This window comes from Panthera onca, chromosome A3 (assembly GCF_046562875.1).
Source record: "Panthera onca isolate mPanOnc1 chromosome A3, mPanOnc1 haplotype 2, whole genome shotgun sequence".
Lineage (NCBI taxonomy): Eukaryota > Metazoa > Chordata > Mammalia > Carnivora > Felidae > Panthera > Panthera onca.
The window spans coordinates 67,653,011-67,675,065 of record NC_138341.1 but is presented as its reverse complement, the minus strand read 5'-3'; the positions used below and the strand labels follow the sequence as shown (position 1 = coordinate 67,675,065).

At 39.4% G+C, this 22,055-nt stretch overlaps 1 protein-coding gene and 1 pseudogene across 2 annotated transcripts in view; both read left to right on the top strand.

Annotated features, from left to right (window-relative positions):
- Nucleotides 1–22,055, top strand: part of ACYP2 (acylphosphatase 2) — a 278,925-nt gene that overhangs the window by 6,282 nt on the left and 250,588 nt on the right. Inside the window, exon 2 of one of the 2 annotated variants that reach the window (XM_078444474.2) lies at nt 5,207–5,271. The exons of the other annotated variant lie outside the window; for it this stretch is intronic. The gene's annotated coding sequence lies outside the window, so the exon portion shown is untranslated. The remainder of the gene's footprint in view (nt 1–5,206; nt 5,272–22,055) is intronic. 2 annotated transcript variants of the gene reach the window in all.
- On the top strand, nt 8,236–20,449 carry LOC132672022 (RNA polymerase II subunit A C-terminal domain phosphatase SSU72 pseudogene; annotated as a pseudogene).

Sequence of the window (22,055 nt, the reverse complement as noted above, 5' to 3'; positions counted from 1 at the left end):
AGGATCTAGCCAGGAGAACAGTCTGAGCCAAGGCTTGAGGTAGGGGAAGAACTTAGCTTGTTTGAGAAGCTCAGAAAGACCAATGTGTACAGAGAGAGAGGATAATAATGGCAGAGAGGGTAAGCAGAGTTAGGTCATGTAGTATCTTGTAAGTTGGGTTAAGAATTTTGGATTTTATACTGAAAGCTATTTCAGATATATGAATTCAGTGCTTTGGGCTGTAACCAGATACTTACAGGAAGCTGCATTGGTGACATTAGGGTATTGAAGTCATGAAGTCCAGTGGATAGGTATACTGTAGGCAGAGGCAGAAGTATGTGGAAAGTATATGGAGTTTTCACTGGGCCTAATTAGGCCAAGGAACATTGAGTACAGTATGGTAGGAGCACAGAAAATGTGCATAAGGCAAGAGAAGAGACAAGAAGGTAAACTGAAACCAGATTACAAACAGTCATGGATCTATATGTATTAACAATAACGATAGTAGTGTTGTTAGCTCATCCCTACCCATAGTGAGTGGGCTGCCTTTCTGGACTCAGAACCTAAGTACTAGAATGCAGTTTTTGCCTTGTTTTGTTTTTTAAATCCTTTTGTTTTGAGATAATCATAGATTCACATGTAGTTGTAAGAAATAAAGATATCCCTTGTGCCTTTTACCCAGGTTCCCAAAATTGGTATCATCTGTAGTACAGTATCATAATCAGGATATTTAGACTGATACAGTCAAGCAAGATACGAACATTTCCATCACGACAATGATCCCTGCTTTTGCCCTTTATACTCACATTCGCATCTCTGACCCCTTTCATGTCTCTAACCCTTAGAAATTACTAATCTGTTCTCTATTTCTACAATTTTATGGTTTCAAGACTGTTCTATAAATGGAATCATACAGGGTATAACCTGTTGGGATTGCCTCTTTTCTCTCAGATAATTCCCTTGGGATTTATCCAAGTTGTTGCATGTGCCATAGTTTGTTTCTTTTTATAGCTGAATAACATTCCCTAGTATGGATGTACCATAGTTTGTTTTTGGCTATTCCTAGTAAAGTTGCTGTGAACATTCATCTACAAATTTTTGTGTAAACATAAGTTTTAATTTCTCTGGGATAAAAGTCTAAGAGTTTAATTGCCAGGTCATGCTGGGTCACATTGTTTAGTTTTATAAATAAAATAATCCCAAACTGTTTATATGGTGCTATCTCATTGTGGATTTAATTTGCATTTCCCTAATGGCTAATGGTGTTGACCTTATTTTCATGTGCTTATTTGCTACTTGTATGTCTTCTTGGGTAAAATGTCTGCTCATGTTTTTTGCCTGCTAGGTTTTTTTACTGTTGAATTTTGTGAGTTCTTTATATATTCCAGGTGCTATTCCTTTGTCAGATATGTGGTTTACAAATATTTTCTCCTTGTTTGTAGCTTATCTTTTTATCCTTTTGATAGAGTCTTTTGCAGAGTAAGTTTTTAATTTTGATGAGGTCTAATTTGTCAATTTTTCCTTTTGTGGTTCAAGCTTTTGGTGTCAGTTCTAAGAAATTCTGCCTAGTCCTAGATTCAAAGTTGCTGTTGTTGTTTTTTAAGTTTTATGTTTTGCATTGAAGTCCACGGTCCATTTGAGTTAATTTTTTGTATGAGGTGTGACATTTAGATCAAGGTTCATATTTTTGCCAATGAATGTCCAATTAATTTAGTTTTAAATAACAACACTTGAAGACTAACTACCAAAAGTCTAGTCAAGGTAGCATTATTTAATACAGTCATTTCATGTTAGTCTTTATTCAAACATGCAGTGGAAAGGCACATGCTAGCACCATCCACTCTTACGATCCACTGTGAGCCAATACTTGAATGAAAAGACTTAACCCCCAGAACAAAGAGTAAGTTTTATGGATCCTTCTTAAGTCCATAATTAGTAATACAAAGAATACATTTGACTAATTCTACTAGAAAGTGGTCCTGCTAAAAATACACCTAATTTACTTTATTCAGAACACTTTGAATAGTGGGCATCTGTAATTGTTTTTGACTACTCAGCATCTGAACCCATTTGCTAGATTTGGGAAATCCTCTCATCATCTAGGTCTTAGTGAGAAGTAGCCTCCTCCTTCTAACTTTAGAAGCCTAATGGGTGAGATTCACCCTCTACCCATCCCCCTGACAGCCTCGTGATCTGGATTTTGCCAGTATGTACTTTAAATCTTGAGCAAGTGATACTAAGATGAAGGGATGATGGATGATATTGGATCTCTGATAGATAGGCAATGTGGCATCCATGGTTGTGTTGTCAGGAGCAGCAGCTGCCTACAGTGACCACTATGTCAAATAGAAGAGATGGCATATGTTGTTGGCGGCAACAGCGCCTTAACCAGATTATTTCTGTTACCCTCACTCCCTTGGTTCCTTGATTCCCTAAGAATCTTTCTTACCATTTCTTACCAATTCTGAGAGTTACTTGATATTTGCCAATAAATTTATCTTCAATTTAAGTTAGCCAGAGTTGGTTACTGATAGTAAACATAGTTGACATCAAAAACCTTCACTGATACTTTTAGCAAATTAGTCTAAAGCTGTGGTTTGGAGAGCTCCCACCCTCAGAGTTTCTGATTTAGTAGATCTGGAGTGGGGCCTGTGAATTTGCTTTTCTAAAAAGTTCCCAGCTGCTGCTGCTTTTGCTGATCAAGTGACCACACTTGATCTTCATCATGTTGTTGGTATGATTCTATAGTTTTCTCTCAAGCAACTGCTGATTAGTGTTCCATTTTTTAAATATACCACAATTTGCTTATCCATTCATCTGTTGATGGACATTTTGGTTGTTTACAGTTTCTGGTTAATACAAATAAAACTGCTATGAATATCAATGTGTATGTCTTTGTGTGGGCACATATTTCTGTCTCTCACGGGCAAATACCTGGGAGAAGATAGGCTGGATCATATGGTAAGTATATGAAACTGTAAGCTATTTTCCAATGTGGTTCTGCCATTTTACATTTTTACCTGTAGTGTACAAGACTTGTAGTTGTTCCACATCCTTGCCTGCTTGGTATGGTCAGTCTTTTTAACTTTAGCCTTTCTAGGAGGAGTGTAATAGTATCTCATTGTGCTTCCAATATGCATTTTCCTAATGCCCAATAATGATGAATATCTTTTTGAGTGCTAATTTAGCAATCATGTGTCTTTCCTGGCAAAGTGCTTATTAACATCTTTTTTTCCAATTTTTTGGAGCCTTACTTGTTTTCTTACTAAGTTTTGAGAGGTCCTTGTATATTCTGGGAATAAATCCTGTACCATATATGTAACTTGCAAGTATTTTCTCCTATTCTGTGGCCTCCTTTTTTCACTCTCTTAATAGGCAGAAAGTCATTTTTACCAAAATTATTAAAAGCCTCATCAATTTTCCTAGTGCCTTCCCTTAATTGCTTGATATTCAAATTATTCTTTTTTGAAACAGGCATTTTTTATTTTCTCTGCTCCTATTGTTAACTGGTATAACTGCAGTCTCACTTGCCAACAGCCTTGTGTGTGATTTAAAGAATTCTTTAACATCACTTTCATCAACTTCATGTAATCTTGTACTTGTAGCAAATTGTGCAGTTAAATTCTTTTGATTCATTTGATTTGTACTTGATTGATACTTGGGGATATTGCCACAGTCTCAAAGTTCAAACCAATAAGGATGTCAACTGAGGGGCACTGAGTGAGATAGCGTAGGGAAAATAAGTGCTAGTGTTTTGTATGGAAAAATATTTGAGTTGGGACTCATAAATGATCAGTTCATTAGAGAACATTATTGTGACTTTTGTTTCTGTATGTCAGCACAAATTTGTGGAATAAATACTAAACAACAAGGCCTGCAAGCAAAGACCACTTTCTGTCTTAATGTTTCATCTTATATCTTGATCTCCCCTCACTCATTCTGTTCTAGGTACTCTGGCTTTCTTTGTTTCCTGATCAAGCCAAGTTTTGTTTGTTTGTTTTTGTTTGTTTAATGCAAGAGCACCTACTTTTACTTCTAACCTAATAAGTGGGCCAAGAATTTAGACTTACTCTGAGTGCAATGGAAACCAATAGACAAGTTTTTATTCAGGAAAATGACATAATTTGATTTGAACTTTCAAGGATTTCTCTGACTCTGAATGGAGAATAGATCATACAGGGGTAAGAAAGGAATGGGAAGTAGAGAGACTAATTAGGAAGCTATTTCAGCAGTCCAGTGAAAGATGATGATGACTTGTATCAAGGTGAGATAGTGAAAAGTGGTCAGATTTGAGATATTTTGAAGGTGAACCTAATAAAATTTGATGATAGAATGTGGTGTGAGAGAAAGGGAAGAGTCATAGGTCACCCCCACATTTCTGTCTTTGGTAATAATAGCACATAGGTAAAGTCATCACTGAGATGGGGAAAACAGAGAGGGTACCAGGTTTAGGAAGAAGCAGTCATGAATTCTGTACTGGCCATACTAAGTTTGCCTACAAGATCCTAAGTGAAGATTCAAGAAGGCTTTTGGATATAAGTTTCTAGAGTTAGTGGTAGGAATTAGACTGGAGATATAAATTTGGAAGTTGTCAGCATATGGATGATATTTTATTTAATGTTAAAGTATCAAATAAAATTGTTTAAAAAACAGTATATAGAGAGAAGAGAGTAAAACCTTGAGGCTCCAAGGGGGACAGAGCAGGAGAAACCAATAAAGGAGTATGAGAAAAGGAAAACAAGGACAGAGTGATGAAGACCAGCTCTGCATTTGGATATTCACTAGGAGGTTCCCTGGAATCAGCATGTGGTTGTACTCATGGTTGAGATTTATCACAGTACTATAGTAAATACATACTGGCAGATCATAAGGGGGAAAGACACAGGTGGAGTCTGGAAGAATCCATGAGTAGGTTTCCTTAATGCCCTTTTTATTTTGTAAGGGGTCAAATAGAGCACACTCTTCCCCTGTCAGTGAAAACACACTGATATGTCTGTGATGTTTCTGTACAAGGAAGCCCATTAGAGACATAGTGCCCAAGAATTTTATTTGGGTTCTGATCATGTAGGCACCCTCTGTCTAGGCACAGTGAGCCGTTATTATCAGTTAGGGAAAAAAGGAATACTACTGAAAATCAAGTTTTCAAACGCTAGCCAAGGGCCAACCTTGCAAGCCCTTTCAAAGGATAGCAATCTCATGTCTGCTATGTTAACTCTCTTCTGCACAGAATGGCATCATAGAAGCTAAAAGAGGAGAAAGTTTCCAGGGAGAGAGATGCTACTCAAGAATCAGGTAAGATAAGGACCAAAGTAGCCAATGGATTTGACAGTATAGAGGTCATTATTGACCTTGACACACACAATGCCAGAGGCATGGTAGGACAGAGAAGCTGGATTGGAGAAGATTCAAGAGTGACCTGGTGAGGGAATAGAGAAGTTTTCTGTGAGAGGAAGCAAAAGAAGGAAAGGTAGTATAAAGATGATAGAAGTCAATAAAAGGCTTTTTACTATGTCAGATACTAGCACATGTTTGTATTAGGATCAGAATTATTCATTAGAAAGGAGAGGTGAGATTGTGGAGGGTGAGGGATTGGATCCACAGCAGGAGTGAAATAATAGGAAGAGAGATACTCCCTACATTGAAACAGGAGGGAAGAAGGAGATATACAGATTTGGAAATCCCAAAATGAGCAACTTCTTTTTTTTCTTAAAAAAATTTTTTTTGGTAATATTTATTTATTTTTGACAGAGAGCGAGCGGGGGAGGGGCAGAGAGAGAGAGGGAGAGAGCGATAGAGAATCCCAAGCAGGCCCTGCACTGCGGGGCTTGAACCCACGAACCACAAGATCATGACCTGAGCCAAAATTAAGAGTCCGTCACTTAACCAACTGAGCCACCCAGGTGCCCTCCCCCCCCTCCCCCTTTTTTTCTAATGGGTACACAGTGCTTGGGCTTTATTTAGTATCATGTCCGTGACCCAGGGCCAACTTGGAATCCACAGTCAGGACAGAGTCACATGGTCCACAGCTCGCTGGGACCCTCATTCTCCCTGTCTATCTACCCTGGTGCTGACATAAGCCAAGGGGGCCCCATAAAGAAAGAAGCTGCGGAACTCAGTTCACTTACAAGTTTTTAGAGCCCTGGCAAACTGAACTCCCAAAGCAGCTGCTTCTCCTGAGACACTGGTGTGTGGGCGAGGGTGGGTACTAAATGCTGGTCTTCTTTTGTTTCAGTCTATGCTTGTTCCAAACCCTCTCCAGGGCCACTTTTCCCATGAAGAAGGTGATGGCAAAATTATGCTTATACCAGTCTCTGTTTATAATACATGTGCTTCTGAAGATTTTCATTTAAAAGTTCCTTATAAAAGTCAGCCATCTCTTCTGCATCTATTGTTGTTTTTTGACATGATCTGGTTCTCAGTTCCAGGCCTTTAGCTTTTAGTCTTGAGTAAATAAATTCTTCTTTTTGCTTATGTCAAATTGTGTTTTTCCCTGAACCGTTGGCTCTATTCTTGTGTTTCTTATCTTAATTTTCTTAGTTTTTGTTCCAACAGTCATTTTCATGGATAGAAAAGTGAACAGGTAAAAGGTTTGAATTTTTATATAGGGGTCCGTCTCCAATTATGATAAGATTTTCTTGGCTCAGCACTGCATCCCTGCATGCTTTGGGCGAGAGCTGACAGGTAGGCCAGTGAAGGCATGGCAGAGCAGAGGGAGAAGGGCCCTCCTTGTGGGGCTGCAAGGCCACCATGGCCTGTAGCCCGCCCCCCCCCCCCCAAATGAGCAACTTATGATGGCTTTTATTTTCTCAGACAAGTATGAGGCAGTGTCCTCAGTTGAGAGTAGAGAGTTGTGGAAATGATGTGAAAGGTGTAAGGAAAAGGTATAAGAAAGTTGGGAATTTGTAGAGTAAGGAGGAAAATGATTTGGGAAAGAGAATGTATAAAATGGGAAGCTGACAGGAGAGAGGACATACTAGAGGTTTAGGAGGACTGTGGAATTATGTAAAATGTTTTATTTGTGAGTGGCAATAATTTGAATTGATGTCATTGAGATGTTTCAACCTCTACTAAGATGTGCTTCAAAAGGAAACTGTTGTATTGGATAGCAGTTAAAAATAGGAAGGAAATGATTGGGCCTTCAATCAAACAGTTCTTTATTAGCTCAAAACTACTTTACTGTAACAATTTCATTCCGAAATTACCACTGAACAGTTGAAACTGAATGGCCATCTAATCTTCTCAGCCTAACACACATCAAAAAATACACCTCTAACATTACGTTATAACTTCCCCCTTCAAACAAAACAGGAAGAGTGGTTATGTTTAGCTGATTGTGTGAGATGGTCTGTCGTATAGAGTTTCCGTTAGATCCTGATTATCAAGTTAGTGTATTATGTGGCAGTTACATACATATATATATATATATATTTTTTTTTTTTTTTTTTTTCGATCCTGCCATGGTGGGAATATCTTTCCATTTTCACAGAAGTGTCTCATGAACACAGAGTATATTCAAAGGCAGCTTCAAGAATGTTTTCTACCTGACAGATATTGTTTTAGTATGTGTACGGACTCTCCTATTTGCTGAACCCCCTCTGAAACACTTGTCTCAGCCACCCTGCTGCTCCCGTTATCCCATTATTACTTTAGTTGTGAGATGAAACGATTCTATTTAAAATAAATTGGTTCCTCTAAATAACGATATGTTCAAATGGCTACTTTAGTCTCTTACTTAATCTTAGGTTAAATCAGAGAAAAGATTTCAGCATGTAGAAAATTTGTTCAAGCCTGCAGTGACCTTGGTGTTTTTTTCAATCTGTAAATCACTGTTAACCATATTTCTTAGTTTGCTAGTGCATGCGATAATTAAACTTAGATTATGCCTTTCCTAGACACAATTAATTCAGTGCTACCAATTTAATTTTTACTTGTATGAATTTTATAATGTGAGCTTTTCATGTATTTCCAAAGTATTTTTATATAATCTGGGGAGTGGGATATAACACCTATGAGAGAGAAAGGTGGAAGAAGGAGGACTGAGTAGGGAGAGCCCTCAGACCTGGGTGCTGATCTGACACCGGTGAAAAAGTGGCAAGGAAACAGGATTGGATGGGGAGAGCCTCAAACTTTGATGTCCACCTAGCAAAGTCTCAGCCAACCCAGTGGGGAGCTCCAGAGAAGTCCTGTGTTAGGTAGAAATGGCTAGGCCCTAGTAGTGCTGTCATGATCAGTCATTGGTGGGGGCTGCACGGGAAGATGATGACCTCAGCTTGGATACTGCTGTGTGAGGTCCTGAAGGGGCTGCAGCTGGAGGCTCTTAGCGGCCTGCATTCTAACAGGTGAAGGGAGATCCAAGCCACACGTCTTCATGCCTCCTACATCAGTTGTGCCCCTTTTACTAAGATACTCTTCTCAAACAGTTCAGTTCTGTAGTTCAGAAGTACAAACCGTGGATTATTGCACAGTCCCTGACCTTAACTCCTTTGGGCCAGTCCCTCATTTCTCTGTTAGGTACTCTAAACAGATTAATCTCCTAAAAGATCATTTTTATCCTGGCAGTCCTTTGCTCAAAAATATTCAGTGTCTCCCTATTATTCCCAGAATAAAGCCTTAAGGCTAACACCGGAGTGGTTTCAACCTAGCATTCTGTTTTTGTTTTTTTGTTTAAATTTTTTTTTAAACTATTTATTTTTGAGAAAGAGAGAGAGAGAGAGACAGAGCATGAGTGGGTGAGGGGCAGAGAGAGAGAGAGAGAGAGAGAGAGAGAATCTGAAGCAGGCTCCAAGCTCTGAGCTGTTAGCACAGACCTCGACAAAGGCCTTGAACTCAAGAGCTGTGAGATTATGACCTGAGCTGAAGTTGGACGCTTAACTAACTGAGCCACCCAGATGCCCCTCTAGCATTCTGTTTTTATCTACCTTTGTATCCTTTCTGGTCATTCCCTGTTGGACCTACTTATGATCTCTTCAACATTTCATTTATATTTACATGTTTCTTGTTGTTCACATAATGCCTTCTATTCTGTTTGACACACAATTCTTCCTTCTATCTACTTACCCAAAAGTCCAGCCTGTCTTTCAAGGTCCAGTTTATACTCCCTCTCTTACAGAAAGCAGTATCAGACCCTTCTTCATAAATATTCTTCATAAATAGTTCAATATTTCTCCCACTTTTTCATATTCTTCCCTATTTTATTGCTCAAGTTTTAATGTAAACATGTCTCTTTCCCAACTATCCTGTCATGTCGTTTGGGATAAGAGGAACACAATATTGTTTTTTTACTTCACAAGTACTCCATGATTGAATGAAGAGAGAGATGCATGAGAGAATAGTTAGTATAAGAAGCCACTACAGAAATGCCAAAAGTGGAGGAGAGACAAAACTTTAGGGTAGGGTGGTATAGGAAAATACCTCGGGAAATATATATGTGTGTGTATATATATATATATATGTATATATATATACACACACACACACACAGACACACACGATTTTTCTGAGAATAAGATCCATAGCTTTTTTTCCCCTTAAGATCCCTAACTTTTATCTGATTTTCAAAGGAGTCTTTGATCACAAAAAGATTTGATACCACTTGACTAGAGTTTGGGGCCTTGGTAGAAGAGAGGTTGAGCAGGATTGAATGTGATTTGGGAAGTAGGAAATCATTGGTAATCTCAAAATAGTTTCTGAAGAATGAAGAAGCAGAAGCGAGATCCCCAGGAATTAAGCAGTGAGTGGGTGGTGAGGAAGTGGATGTAGCAAATATAGATTTTACTTCCAGAAATGTATCAGTGAATGAGAGGGAGATATATGATAATTTAAGGACTAGGGGAAAGTTTGTTTTTGGGGGGTGGGGGATAGGAGATACTTGAGCATATTTACAAGGAAGAGGTGAAGTCTGGGTAGTCTGGGTTTGTGCTATAGCAGCAACTCCAAGAGAGTAGTGGCAGAAGACTTAAACGTTCATTTCTCACTAGTGCAAACTCTACTCTAGATTGTTATCTTCTTTGCTGAGACCATTGAGGCTGGCTGCTTCAGTCCTTAGGCTGTATGCTAATGACCAAAGGGGAAGAGAGAGATGAAGGAGTGGTGCAGAGGGGTCTCACTGCCACCACTGTGAAGTGACACTTGTTATTTCCATTCATGTTTCACTAGGCAGGACTAGTCCCTGGGTCATGCTTCATTTGGGGAGGGTGTTGGGGGGATGGACAGGGAATACAGAAGAAATATGAAAAGAGATTTGGTGAACATATATAATTATCTTTGCTACATGAAAGGATCACAAAAAAAGCAAAGAGCATTTTGTGAAGTTGAAAGTGGAATGGTTTTTAAATATCCTCATAGCTTCCTACAAAAACAGAGCAAGTTAGCAAAATCTCAAACCCATGAACAACATCAATAGCACATTTAGGTAGCAAGGTATGAACCTCCAAATATACACAGGTGGGGACACATCATGAGAGCAGCAAGATTCACATGTGATAGGAGGCAGAGAAAGCCAAAACAAAACAGAACAAAACACAAATTACACAAAGATGCCTCCAAAAAGGAATCCTACTTGGTGTATTAAAGTTTCATCTAAGGGTAGCAGTTAAAATTGAAGAGAAGTTTTGTGGGCTCAATTTTTCAGGTAAACCAAGGGAACTGTGGGAAGATCAGATGGTGCTAGCATGGTTTAGGGCCTATGGGATGGTGCTAGAATAGTATAAGCCGTATGTACTTTCACAACCAACCTAAGCTCCCTTCCAGGAGCCCTACATGAGAGAGGCTGCTAGGACAAGACATAAAACAGGCCATGTTTTATAACTACCACAAATAGTATATTGATTATAGAAACTCCAAATCTGAAAATCCATTCCTCTATTTTCCTTACCAATTATATTCAGTAGTATTGTCCAATCTCACATATAAGAGGGCTTACAATGAGATTACATAGCACTATTGAGGTACTTCAATAATAAAATACAGTCAACATGGAGACCCTTCAAATTTCACCAAAAACTCCCTCCCATTATCAAATTACCATTCTCAGGAAAAATAAAAGTCTAAAGATTAAAACTCCTTGACAATTTAAGGGGCACCTGGGTGACTCAGTCGGTTGAGCGCCTGACTTTGGCTCAGGTCATGATCTCACAGCTCTGTGGGTTCGAGCCCCACATTGGGCTCTGTGCTGACAGCTCAGAGCCTGCAGCCTGCTTCGGATTCTGTGTCTCCCTCTCTCTCCGCCCCTAACCCACTTGCATTCTGTCTCTGTCTCTCTCAAAAATAAATAAACATTAAAAAAAATTTTTTTTAATAAAAAAAAAATAAAACTCCTTGACAATTTAAGTCTAAAGAAATCAGTGATTAAGCTCAAATTCTCTTGCCTTTGAAATTTCAACTTCAAAGAAATATAATGTCCAGAATTCATCCTGTTTCATATTTCATTCAATCTTAGAAGAGTTTTTTTTTATTAGTTCTTTTTTTTCCTAATTTTTTATTTTTTATTTTTTTAAATTTACATCCAAATTAGTTAGCATATAGTGCAACAATGATTTCAGGAGTAGATTCCTTAGTGCCCCTTACCCATTTAGCCCATCCCCCATCCCACAACCCCTCCAGTAACCCTCAGTTTGTTCTCCATATTTATGAGTCTCTTCTGTTTTGTCTCCCTCCCTGTTTTTATATTATTTTTGTTTCCCTTCCCTTATATTCATCTGTTTTGTCTCTTGAAGTCCTCATATGAGTGAAGTCATATGATTTTTGTCTTTCCCTGACTAATTTCATTTAGCATAATACCCTCCAGTTCAATCCACGTAGTTGCAAATGGTAAGATTTCTTTATGATTGCCGAGTAATACTCCATTGTGTATATATACCACATCTTCTTTATCCATTCATCCATTGAGGGACATTTGGGCTCTTTCCATACTTTAGCTATTGTTGATAGTGCTTCTATAAACATGGGGGTGCATGTGTCCCTTTGAAACAGCACACCTGTATCCCTTGGATAAATGCCTAGTAGTGCAATTGCTGGGTCATAGGGTAGTTCTATTTTTAATTTTTTGAGGAACCTCCATACTGTTTTCCAGAGTGGCTGCACCAGCTTGCATTCCCACCAACAATGCAAAAGAGATCCTCTTTCTCTGCATCCTTGCCAACATCTGTTGTTGCCTGAGTTGTTAATGTTAGCCATTCTGACAGGTGTGAGGTGGTATCTCATTGTGGTTTTGATTTGTATTTCCCTGATGATGAGTGATGTGGAGCATTTTTTCATGTGTCGGTTGGCCATCTGGATGTCTTCCTTGGAGAAGTGTCTATTCATATCTTTTGCCCATTTCTTCACTGGATTATTTGTTTTTTTGGGGTGTTGAGTTTGATAAGTTCATTGTAGATTTTGGGTACTAACCCTTTATCTGATAGGTCATTTGCAAATATCTTTTCCCATTCTGTCAGTTGCCTTTTAGTTTTGCTGATTGTTTCCTTTGCTGTACAGAAGCTTTTTATTTTGATGAGGTCCCAGTAGTTAATATTTGCTTTTCTTTCCCTTGCCTCTGGAGACGTTTTGAGTAAGAAGTTGCTGTGGCCAAGATCAAAGAAGTTTTTGCCTGCTTTCTCCTCAAGGATTTTGATGGCTTCCTGTCTTACATTGAGGTCTTTCATCCATTTTGAGTTTATTTTTGTGTATGGTGTAAGAAAGTGGTCCAGGTTCATTCTTCTGCATGTCGCTGTCCAGTTTTCCCAGCACCACTTGCTGAAGAGACTGTCTTTATTCCATTGGATATTCTTTCCTGCTTTGTCAAAGATTAGTTGGCCATATATTTGTGGGTCCATTTCTGGGTTCTCTATTCTGTTCCATTGATGTGAGTGTCTGTTTTTGTGCCATAGAAGAGTTTTGCAAGACTTAAATAGGGTTGGGATTTTTTGTAAACAGTTGTAGCTTAGTCAAACATTTTATTAGTTTAGTATCAAGTCTCTTACTGAGTTTCTAGAGAATCAAAAGAGTCAATAAGACATACAAAATTATTGCATTCCTGTTCCCACTCCCATCAGATTTAGAAAAAGCTATTCCCCAGTCACTGGTGTTGTCATTCCGGGCAAAATTTTGTTCTCAAAGCACATTTATTGGTGTTGTTAAATACCATGTAAAAGACTCTGGAGTCAGAGAGATTCTGAGTATTAGCTTTACCAAGATAGGTGATTTGATACAAGACTCAGTAATTGATGTTCTGTGAACATAAATGTAATTAGGAGCTGTTAAATTTGGCACACTGAATTTTCCATTTCTAGGGTGGATAATTTGCTATTCATATTAATTCCTGTCTCAGACTAGCATTTGAGATACTGTTCTCTAGTGAATCTTAGAAATTTGTACAGTTTTGGTCACCTGGATGGCTCAGTTGGTTAAGCATCCACCTTCAGCACAGGTCATGATCTCAAGGTTCACACATTCCAGCCCCATATCAGGCTCTCTGCTGTCAGCACAGAGCCTGCTTTGGATCCTCTGTCCCTACCTCTCTCTACCCCTCCCCTGCCTGTGTTTTCTCTCTCTCTCTCTCTCTCTCTTTCTCTCTCTCTCTCTCTCTCTCTCAAAAATAAATAAACATTTAAAAATTTAATTAAAAAATTTGTAGAGTTTGAAGACTCTATCAGTCAGGATAGGGTATGTTATGCTACAGGAACAAAGAACTTCAAAATGTGAGTGGCTTAAGGAGCACCTGGGTGGCTCATTTGATTAAGCATCTGACTCTTGATTTCAGCTCAGGTCACAATCTCACAGTTTGTGGGATTGAGCCCCACATCAGGCTCTGTGCTGACAGCGCGGAGCCTGCTTAGGATTCCCTCCTTCTCTCTCTGCCCCCTCCCTGCTGCCCACATGCTCCCTCAAAATAAATAAATAAACATTTTTTTAAAATGTTAGTGGCTTAAGACAACAACAGTTTATTTTTCACTTATACTACACATCCGTTGTGGATTGGCAGGGAGTTCTGTTCACACTGTATTCACTTAAGGAACTAGGATGTCACAATCTTCACAAGTTTTTCCATGGTCCACATAGCAGGACAAGGGAATGTAACAAGTTATGCCCTGTCTCTAAAAAACTTCTGCCCAAGAGTAGCACATGTCTCTTTCACTCACATCACTTCCATTCACATTCAGTTGATCCAAATATGCTATGTAGCATTCTAACTACAAAGGGAACATGGAAGAATACCAATGCCTTGAGCTGCATTTAGAGTGAACTCTGTTCCCTAACACTGCTTTTATCTTCGGAGCCAACAGTTGTAATCCTTGGCCATCAGTTGCTGTAACTGCTTTCAGGTATAGAAGAGCCTAAACCAATGTTTCCCAAATTTGTCTGATCAAAATAATTACCTGGGTGCTTATTATTATTTAACAACTGCATGCAAAAAAATACTGATTCTATATCCTCTTCCTACAGAAATGATTTAGTAGTTCTGAGATGAAGTGTAAGAATCTGTATTTTCAAAAATACCCTCTGTTAGACAATGAAACCTCCTTAGCATAGGTGTTGTTGTTGTTGTTGAATAGACTTTATTTTTTAGAGTGATTTTAAGTTCACAGAAAAATTGAGTGGAAAGTGCAGAGAAGAGTTCCTGCATATCCTTTAACCCCACACATGTACAACCTGCCCCACTATCAACATCCTGCATCAGAGTGGTACATTTTTTACAAAGGATGAACCTACATCAAGGTATCATTATCACCAAAAGTCCATGGTTTACCTTAGGGTTCACTCTTGGTGTTATATATTTTATAGGTTTGAACAAATATGTAATGACATCTATCCACCAGTATAGTATCTCAAAAATTATCTGCCCTGCCTCTGCACCCCTCCTTCCTCAACTCCTGGCAACCACTTATCTTTTTACTTTCTCCATAATTTTGCCTCTTTCAGAATGTCATATAGTTGGAGTCATACAACATGTAGCCCTTTTAGGATGGGATTCTTTCATTCAGTATTATGCATTTAATATTCCACCATGTCCTTTTGATGGCTTGATAGCTTATTTCTTTTTAGTGCCTAATAATATTCTGTTGACTGGATGTGTCACAGTTTGTTTATCCATTTACCGACTGAAATAGATCTTGCTTAATTTATGAATAAAGCTGCTCTAAACATCCACGTACACATTTTTGTATGAACATAAACTTTCAGTCCCTTTGGATAAATATCAAGTGTGACTGCTGGATTGTATGCTAAAGAGTATGTTTAATTTAGTAAGAAACTATCAGGTTGTCTACCAAAATGGCTATACCATTTTGTATTCCCACCAGTAATGCATGAGCATTCCTGTTGCTCCATATCCTTCCCAGCATTTGTCCCAGACTGTAGCTGTTAAAAGCCCATACAACTGCCAAAGTTAAAACGTTCTGAAGTCCACTCATACCTCTGAATTTATATAGCTCCTCTAAATTCCCAGTTTTTTGTTTTGATTTTTTAATATTCCTCAACATCTGTCCTTTGGGAGGTCTTCTGACTTAAGAGCTATACTCCCTTTTCAAACTACAGATTTCCCTAGGTCCTCTAGAGGCAGCTGGTCTCCTGTGCATCCTATGGCCAGTGAGAGAATGATTGGTCTGGGCTGTGTGGGCCTGCTGGCTGCCGAGAGATCTAAAGGCTACTTAGAGAATGCTGATTTATTCTGCATAAACTTAACAGTCAAGTGAGTCATTCCACTTCCCTGAAGGGAAAGTGAATACAGAGGCAGAGAAGCCAGGAGTTACATTCATTGGGTTCCTTCTTCATGGGAAAAAACTAAAGTATAGGAGAAGCTTTCTCTGTAATAGGGTGGCCTCTGTCTTCTTGGGCAAGTAGGAGACAACCTTATGTCATAAAAATATTTCAGGCAGGACAAGATTTGGGGACTTTAGGAAAATAGAGGTGGTTTAGAGTAGCTGTTGTGGGGAATGGAATAAGGACTCAAGAAGAGATTAATTATAAAAAAAAATTCCTGAGTGTCCCCAGTGGTCTAGAGTTAGAGTCCAATTAGATTTAGGAAGCAGTCAAGGTTTAAATTAATCCAGGAGCTGAGATGAAAAACGTGAGCAATGGAAGGGACTAGTACTAACCAGAGCGGGAGAAAACCAAGATCACTACAGTGACCAGGCTTCACAAAGGACAAGTGAAGCAAATTAGAATACTGATACCACTGGCTAATGTTCATCATGGATTTAGTGTGTGCCAGGTTTATGTGGATTATCTCATTTAACCTTCACAGGAAGCCTGTGAGAAATTTAGGGCATAAAGGGATTAAGTAATTTGTCTCTGGTCACTCGGCTAGGGAAGAGCGGGTCAGGATTTAAACCTAGACAGACTGACTCTACAATCTCTAGCCTTAACCATAGCAGTACTAGATGAGGATTGATGGAATTTATGTTACTCTGAGGACAAATACCAGCTTCAGTAGAACGGAAGAAATGATGAGATGAGAGGTGATGGCTGGGGATGGACATTTGTTTAAATTGTGAGAGGTTGAGCAGATTCAAGATGCACAGAAGGTAGGTGGCAAGAAGTCAATCAGGCTGAGAAAACACAAGGTCAGGTTGTCAAAACGTCATGGACAGGGATGTTGAAGTTGTCAGGGGTGATGTAATTGGAGAGAAACTGCAATGTTCCAGAAGCTTTCAGGGTACTTAAGGGATAGACAAATATGATAGGGAAAAGAGAGTGGTATAGATATTTGTCCTAAATATCAAAGGAGAGTATGTAATTTATTGGAATCACTCACTCTCTCTCTTCTATCACTTTGGAGAGAACTACCCTCCTTTATTTTACTTAGGAGAAAGATAAGGAAAAAGCAAAAGGCTAAAAACACGTTGCACTGCTAATAATCATGCCTGCCTGGTGACAAAGTAAAATAAATTGTTAAACCTCTGTTTGGCCTGTCTCATTTTAACACTGAGAATCGAGCTATTAAATACTAAGTACAGGTTTCCCCCCTCTATTTGAAAGTAGAATATCCCTATGAAACTTTTCATAAGCTGAAATGACGCAAAGGGAAGAAGCAATTACCATTATTTTATATGGAATTTTTTTTTAGCATTCCCAGACCCAAAAAGTAACCTCTTAGGCTTTTTTGAGGCCTTAGAACACATGTTGCTAATGGATGTACAACATAAATCAAGATAAAGCACAGACGCTCATAGACACAGTTCAAAGATATGCCGTCTTGGTGCTGAGACGCTGAATGTAGTTCCCAGGAAGGAGCTGGGTGGTGCTGCTCTTGCTGCTCTAGGTATGCAACTGCCTCTATCACATAAATTTGTTCTGCTGCAAAACCAACACAGAACACTCTTTGCGCTTCTCACCTTTTTTATTCAAAGCGAAAATCCTCTTTGGATTTCTTTCAGTTAGCACAAATAGGTACCAGTGGAGGTCTTTCACAAGAGCAAAGTGGCATAACGTGAACTTTCAAAAAGCAGGGGATACCTATAATCATTTATCATGAGAACATATGTGTATAACACTTTTATTCCCAGAACAAAAATATAACACTTTTATCCCCAGAAGCTGCTTTTCTATTTTTCATTAAAAATTTTTGATGTAGTGAGAAATGTCCCATTTAAATATAACTTTTATTTCCTTGGATACTCTTGAATAAAACATTCTCTCTTGCTGTTCCCTGGCAGAAATAATATTCACTGGCACTGTTTGATGACATTTCAAAAATGTCTCCTGCTTTGTATTATTCCATTCTCAAATTTGTATTAGGTTATACTTCATGAATACACAGCATTTTTTGTAGTTGTCTGTCTGTCTCTATCTCTGTTATCATAATAGAGCGAGGCCCCTGCTGTGCGGTTCTTAATCCCTTTTCAAGTCACATACATTTAATGCCATACTTTGCTTTGAGTCCTTTTTTATTTCCACTGATTGCCCTTTACTTGTTCTAAATGGTTTGTGTAATTTAGCACTGAGTTTTGGTACTTTTGGTATTAGATGTTTATTGGAAATATCAGATGACAATCTGGCACATTGTGACATCTAGGTGTATTTTCAGCTTTTTTCTATTTATATCTCCTTTGGTGTGGCTTTTAAAAAGAAAATCTAATATCTGTTTTGTTTTTGGTTTTTTTCCTTCTAGGGGATTTTTTCCTTGAGTAAGATATTTTGTCAAATTCATAAATGCTTTCAAAGAATCTTATATAAGTTTTAAATGGTTTCAAGGCTCTTCTGGTTTCCAGAATATCTATACCTGAAAGGTTTATACTTGAAAAGCACCAGTAGACTTTACTGATTTAAAATACTCCTGCAATAGTCAATTTCCCCTTGATAGGTTAGTTAATGAATTTAAATTTGTTTTGCATTTGCCTCTCTGTTTTGCCTCTGCCAAATACAAGCCCAACACCTTACTATGGCATTCAGGGAGTTACTTATCAGAATCTGCTTATTCCTCCCGTCCTCATTTCCTCCAAGGGCTGCCACTCTGACCCACAGTCCTTGCCTTTATCATCTCTGGCCTGGGCTGTTTCAAGAGCCTCCCAGGTGATTGACTGACCCTGGCATTCCATCCCCTATCATCTTTATCCAGAATGGTCCTATTGAAACATCAGTCAAGTCATGTCACTCTTTAGCCCTTGAATGGCTTCCCATCTCATTCAGAGTAAAAGCCAAAGTCCTCATAGTAGCTAAGAGTTCCCATGTGATCTGGCCCTTCTTTCCTCTCCCACCCGATCCCTCCCTCCCCCCTCCCTCTCCTCCAGCTATCCTAACTTCTTGCTGTTCCTTGAATATTCCTAGATGCTTCTACCTTCAAGTCTTTGTTCAAATCATGGCCTTCTCAAGAGGCCTTCTCTGATCCCCTATTTTAAATTCATCTCCCCACAATCTCTATTCATTTCCCCTGCCATTTTTTGTTTAATAAAACATTTACTATCATCTGATATACTTTAATGGATGTATTGTTTATTACCTGCACTGCCACACACTCAAATATAAGTTCCATGAGGAGCTTATTGAATGGTGCCGGACACAGAGAAGGCTCTGCAAGAAGAAAACAAAAAAAATTGAATGAATTAACTTAGCAGTCAGCATGAGAAATGAGAAATGTATACAAAACAAAATGACATGCAAGTGAGGGCACTGGATATGAATCTGTGGTTACAATAGAATCTTTCTTTGAGAAGCATAGTGGAATCCTAGAGGGCAGGGCACAGGGAATAAAAGCCTTTTCGTTTGTATGGCAGACCTTCCTCTTCAGCTTCTGGGCTCCCTTGCCGAAGGTAACGTGGGGCTGAGGTAGTGCTTATCTTCACATAGTTTAGTTAAGCTAAATTGAGGCTGCAGGATTGCCTTTACTTGATGATCTCAAAGTACAGGATACCATTAGGCTAGCTTCTCCATTCTTCAGTCTGTCATAAATTTTCATTAGGAAATCTCGTGTCACTTTTATGGAAGAATATATAGCTCCTTCTTTCCCTGATTTGTCATTCTTTCTTGATTCATAAAGCCCTTTCCTAAAGATCTACTTCATTATCATTTCTATCATGCTTTGTGTTGGGTTCTAAATCCCACATGAAACACAGTTTTATATCAAGAAAGAAATTGAAGCTGAAAAACTAACAAATCTTTAATTCCAAGTTCTGTTTTTAGGCTGCTAGACCACAACCACCGTTGGGGTGACATAATTTTGCATTTACTGCAACATTGGTTTAAAGAACCTGCCAGGGGGTACATCAAGTGCATGTGACTGCCGCCTTGCAGTGTTTGCTGCTGCAGGTGGTGTTGGTGTGCTGGAGAAACCAGAACGGAGCATGGAGGCGCACAACATCCTCAGCAAATGGGAAGTCAGTGTCCTGTTCTTTGGAACAGGAACTCATGTCAAGTTTTCAGGAATGACACATGACAAGCCAGATACTTAGAATTTTGAAACTGTGTATGATCAGATGCACAATGATCTCCTTAGGAAGGACAGAATAGCATTTTACATATGTTGGACAGAAGTAAGAGAATCAAGTCCTGGCCAGAAAGTCTCCAGAACTGTAAAGATCTGTTTGATCTGATCCTCACCTGTGAAGAGAGAGTGACCTACCCACCAGATGGTTGAAGATCTCAATTCCAGAGAGCAGGAGACCTGCTAGCCAGTGTGAAATGTGGACATCCAGTGCAGCCATGGAGAGGCCACCCTGGGGCGTTCATCTGTGAACTATGCCGGTGCATTCAGCACATGGAAAACATGAAGAATTAGACTGATGAGCTGTTGCAGGAGTTGGAGAAGAGCCACAGGGCTTTCGTGAACGTAGTCTGCTTCGACTGACCTGCCTGGCCTGGTGCCCAGTGGGCAGCGAACCCTTTTGAACCCATCTTCTTGAGCTTCCTCGTGTTAATGCTTTTTCCTTTCTGATATTTGTGTTTGCTTTTAGGTATTCTGCCAGTGGATAGTAGTAGTACCCAAATAAACTGTACATATGAAATGAGAAGATAGACACAAATGCCACATTAAAAACATCAAGTTTTTTCTATCTTATGAGTGGGATATTGATTATAAAGTTTTTTTTTCTTTAACCAAAAATGAAAACAACGGTTTATAGTATATTTCCCCCCATATGTCTGTGTCTTTCTTTGTAGTTTCTTTCCCTTCCCCCCAAAAGTTGCTGGAATGTACAAATAACCAGAATAAAGCAGTGGGCTTTATCTTATTAGGAAAAATAAAAAATGAAAAAAATAAAGAAGCTGTTGGACTTGAAGGGTGCAGGCAAGACTCCCCTCCCCCATCCCCATTCTCCATTTAAACCAGCTCTGAAGATTCAGCCTTCCCTACAAAATCTTGGTCAGCAATCATAATTTAAGATAATTCTCTTTTTTTTTTTAAGTTTATTTATTTTGAGAGAGAGACAGTGTGAGTGGGGGAGAGGCAGAGAGAGGGAGAGAGAGAGAATCCCAAGCAGGCTGTCAGCACAGCAGGGCTCCAACCCACAAAGCCATGAGACTGTGACCTGAACCAAAACCAAGAGGGGCGCCTGGGTGGCGCAGTCGGTTAAGCGTCCGACTTCAGCCAGGTCACGATCTCACGGTCCATGAGTTCGAGCCCCGCGTCAGGTTCTGGGCTGATGGCTCGGAGCCTGGAGCCTGTTTCTGATTCTGTGTCTCCCTCTCTCTCTGCCCCTCCCCCGTTCATGCTATGTCTCTCTCTGTCCCAAAAATAAATAAAAAACGTTGAAAAAAAAAAATTAAAAAAAAAAAAAAAAAAAAAAAAAAAAAAACCAAGAGTTGGACGCTTGCTTAACCAACTGAGCCACCCAGGCACCCCTCAGATAATTCTTAGATAGGGAAAAATCTAATCCACATTAGAAGTTACACATTTGAGATAGTATTGCTCCTTAAAGGGGCAGGAACCCTTTAAATCCAGGCTAGTTTCTTCCTGTAGGATTGTACTGTGTTCAAGTCCCACCCACCTCCACATCAGCTTGAGGGCAGCTCACTCCCGGGACTGCATCCCTCTCTCCTGCCCTTCACTCCCTTGGCTCTTCCGTCTCTGGCTGATGTAGCCACAGCCTTTTCCTTTTAGCATTTTCTTTTTTTTTTTTTTTTTTTCAACTTTTTTTTAATTTTTATTTTTGGGACAAAGAGAGACATAGCATGAACGGGGGAGGGGCAGAGAGAGAGGGAGACACAGAATCGGAAACAGGCTCCAGGCTCCGAGCCATCAGCCCAGAGCCTGACGCGGGGCTCGAACTCACGGACCGCGAGATCGTGACCTGGCTGAAGTCGGACGCTTAACCGACTGTGCCACCCAGGCGCCCCTCCTTTTAGCATTTTCAAAGTGAGACAACAATCCCCACATACCCCCAAATTTCAAGCTCTACAAGTGATTCTCTTGAAAATCTTTCATGTGAGGCACAAGCACTCCCATGTTGTCTCATGCGTGTGGGCTAGGGGAAGGGAATGCAAAACAACACAGGGAACAGACCTCACCACCTGCTTCTTCAACCTCAGTGAATTTTTCATCAACTCATATACTCTGGAGGAAGATACCTTAGGGCTGACAGAACTGGTTTCTCAATTTTTTTTTTTTTTTTTTTTTTTTTTTTTTTGGTTTCTCAATGTTTTAACATGCTCAGAAAAGCACATGC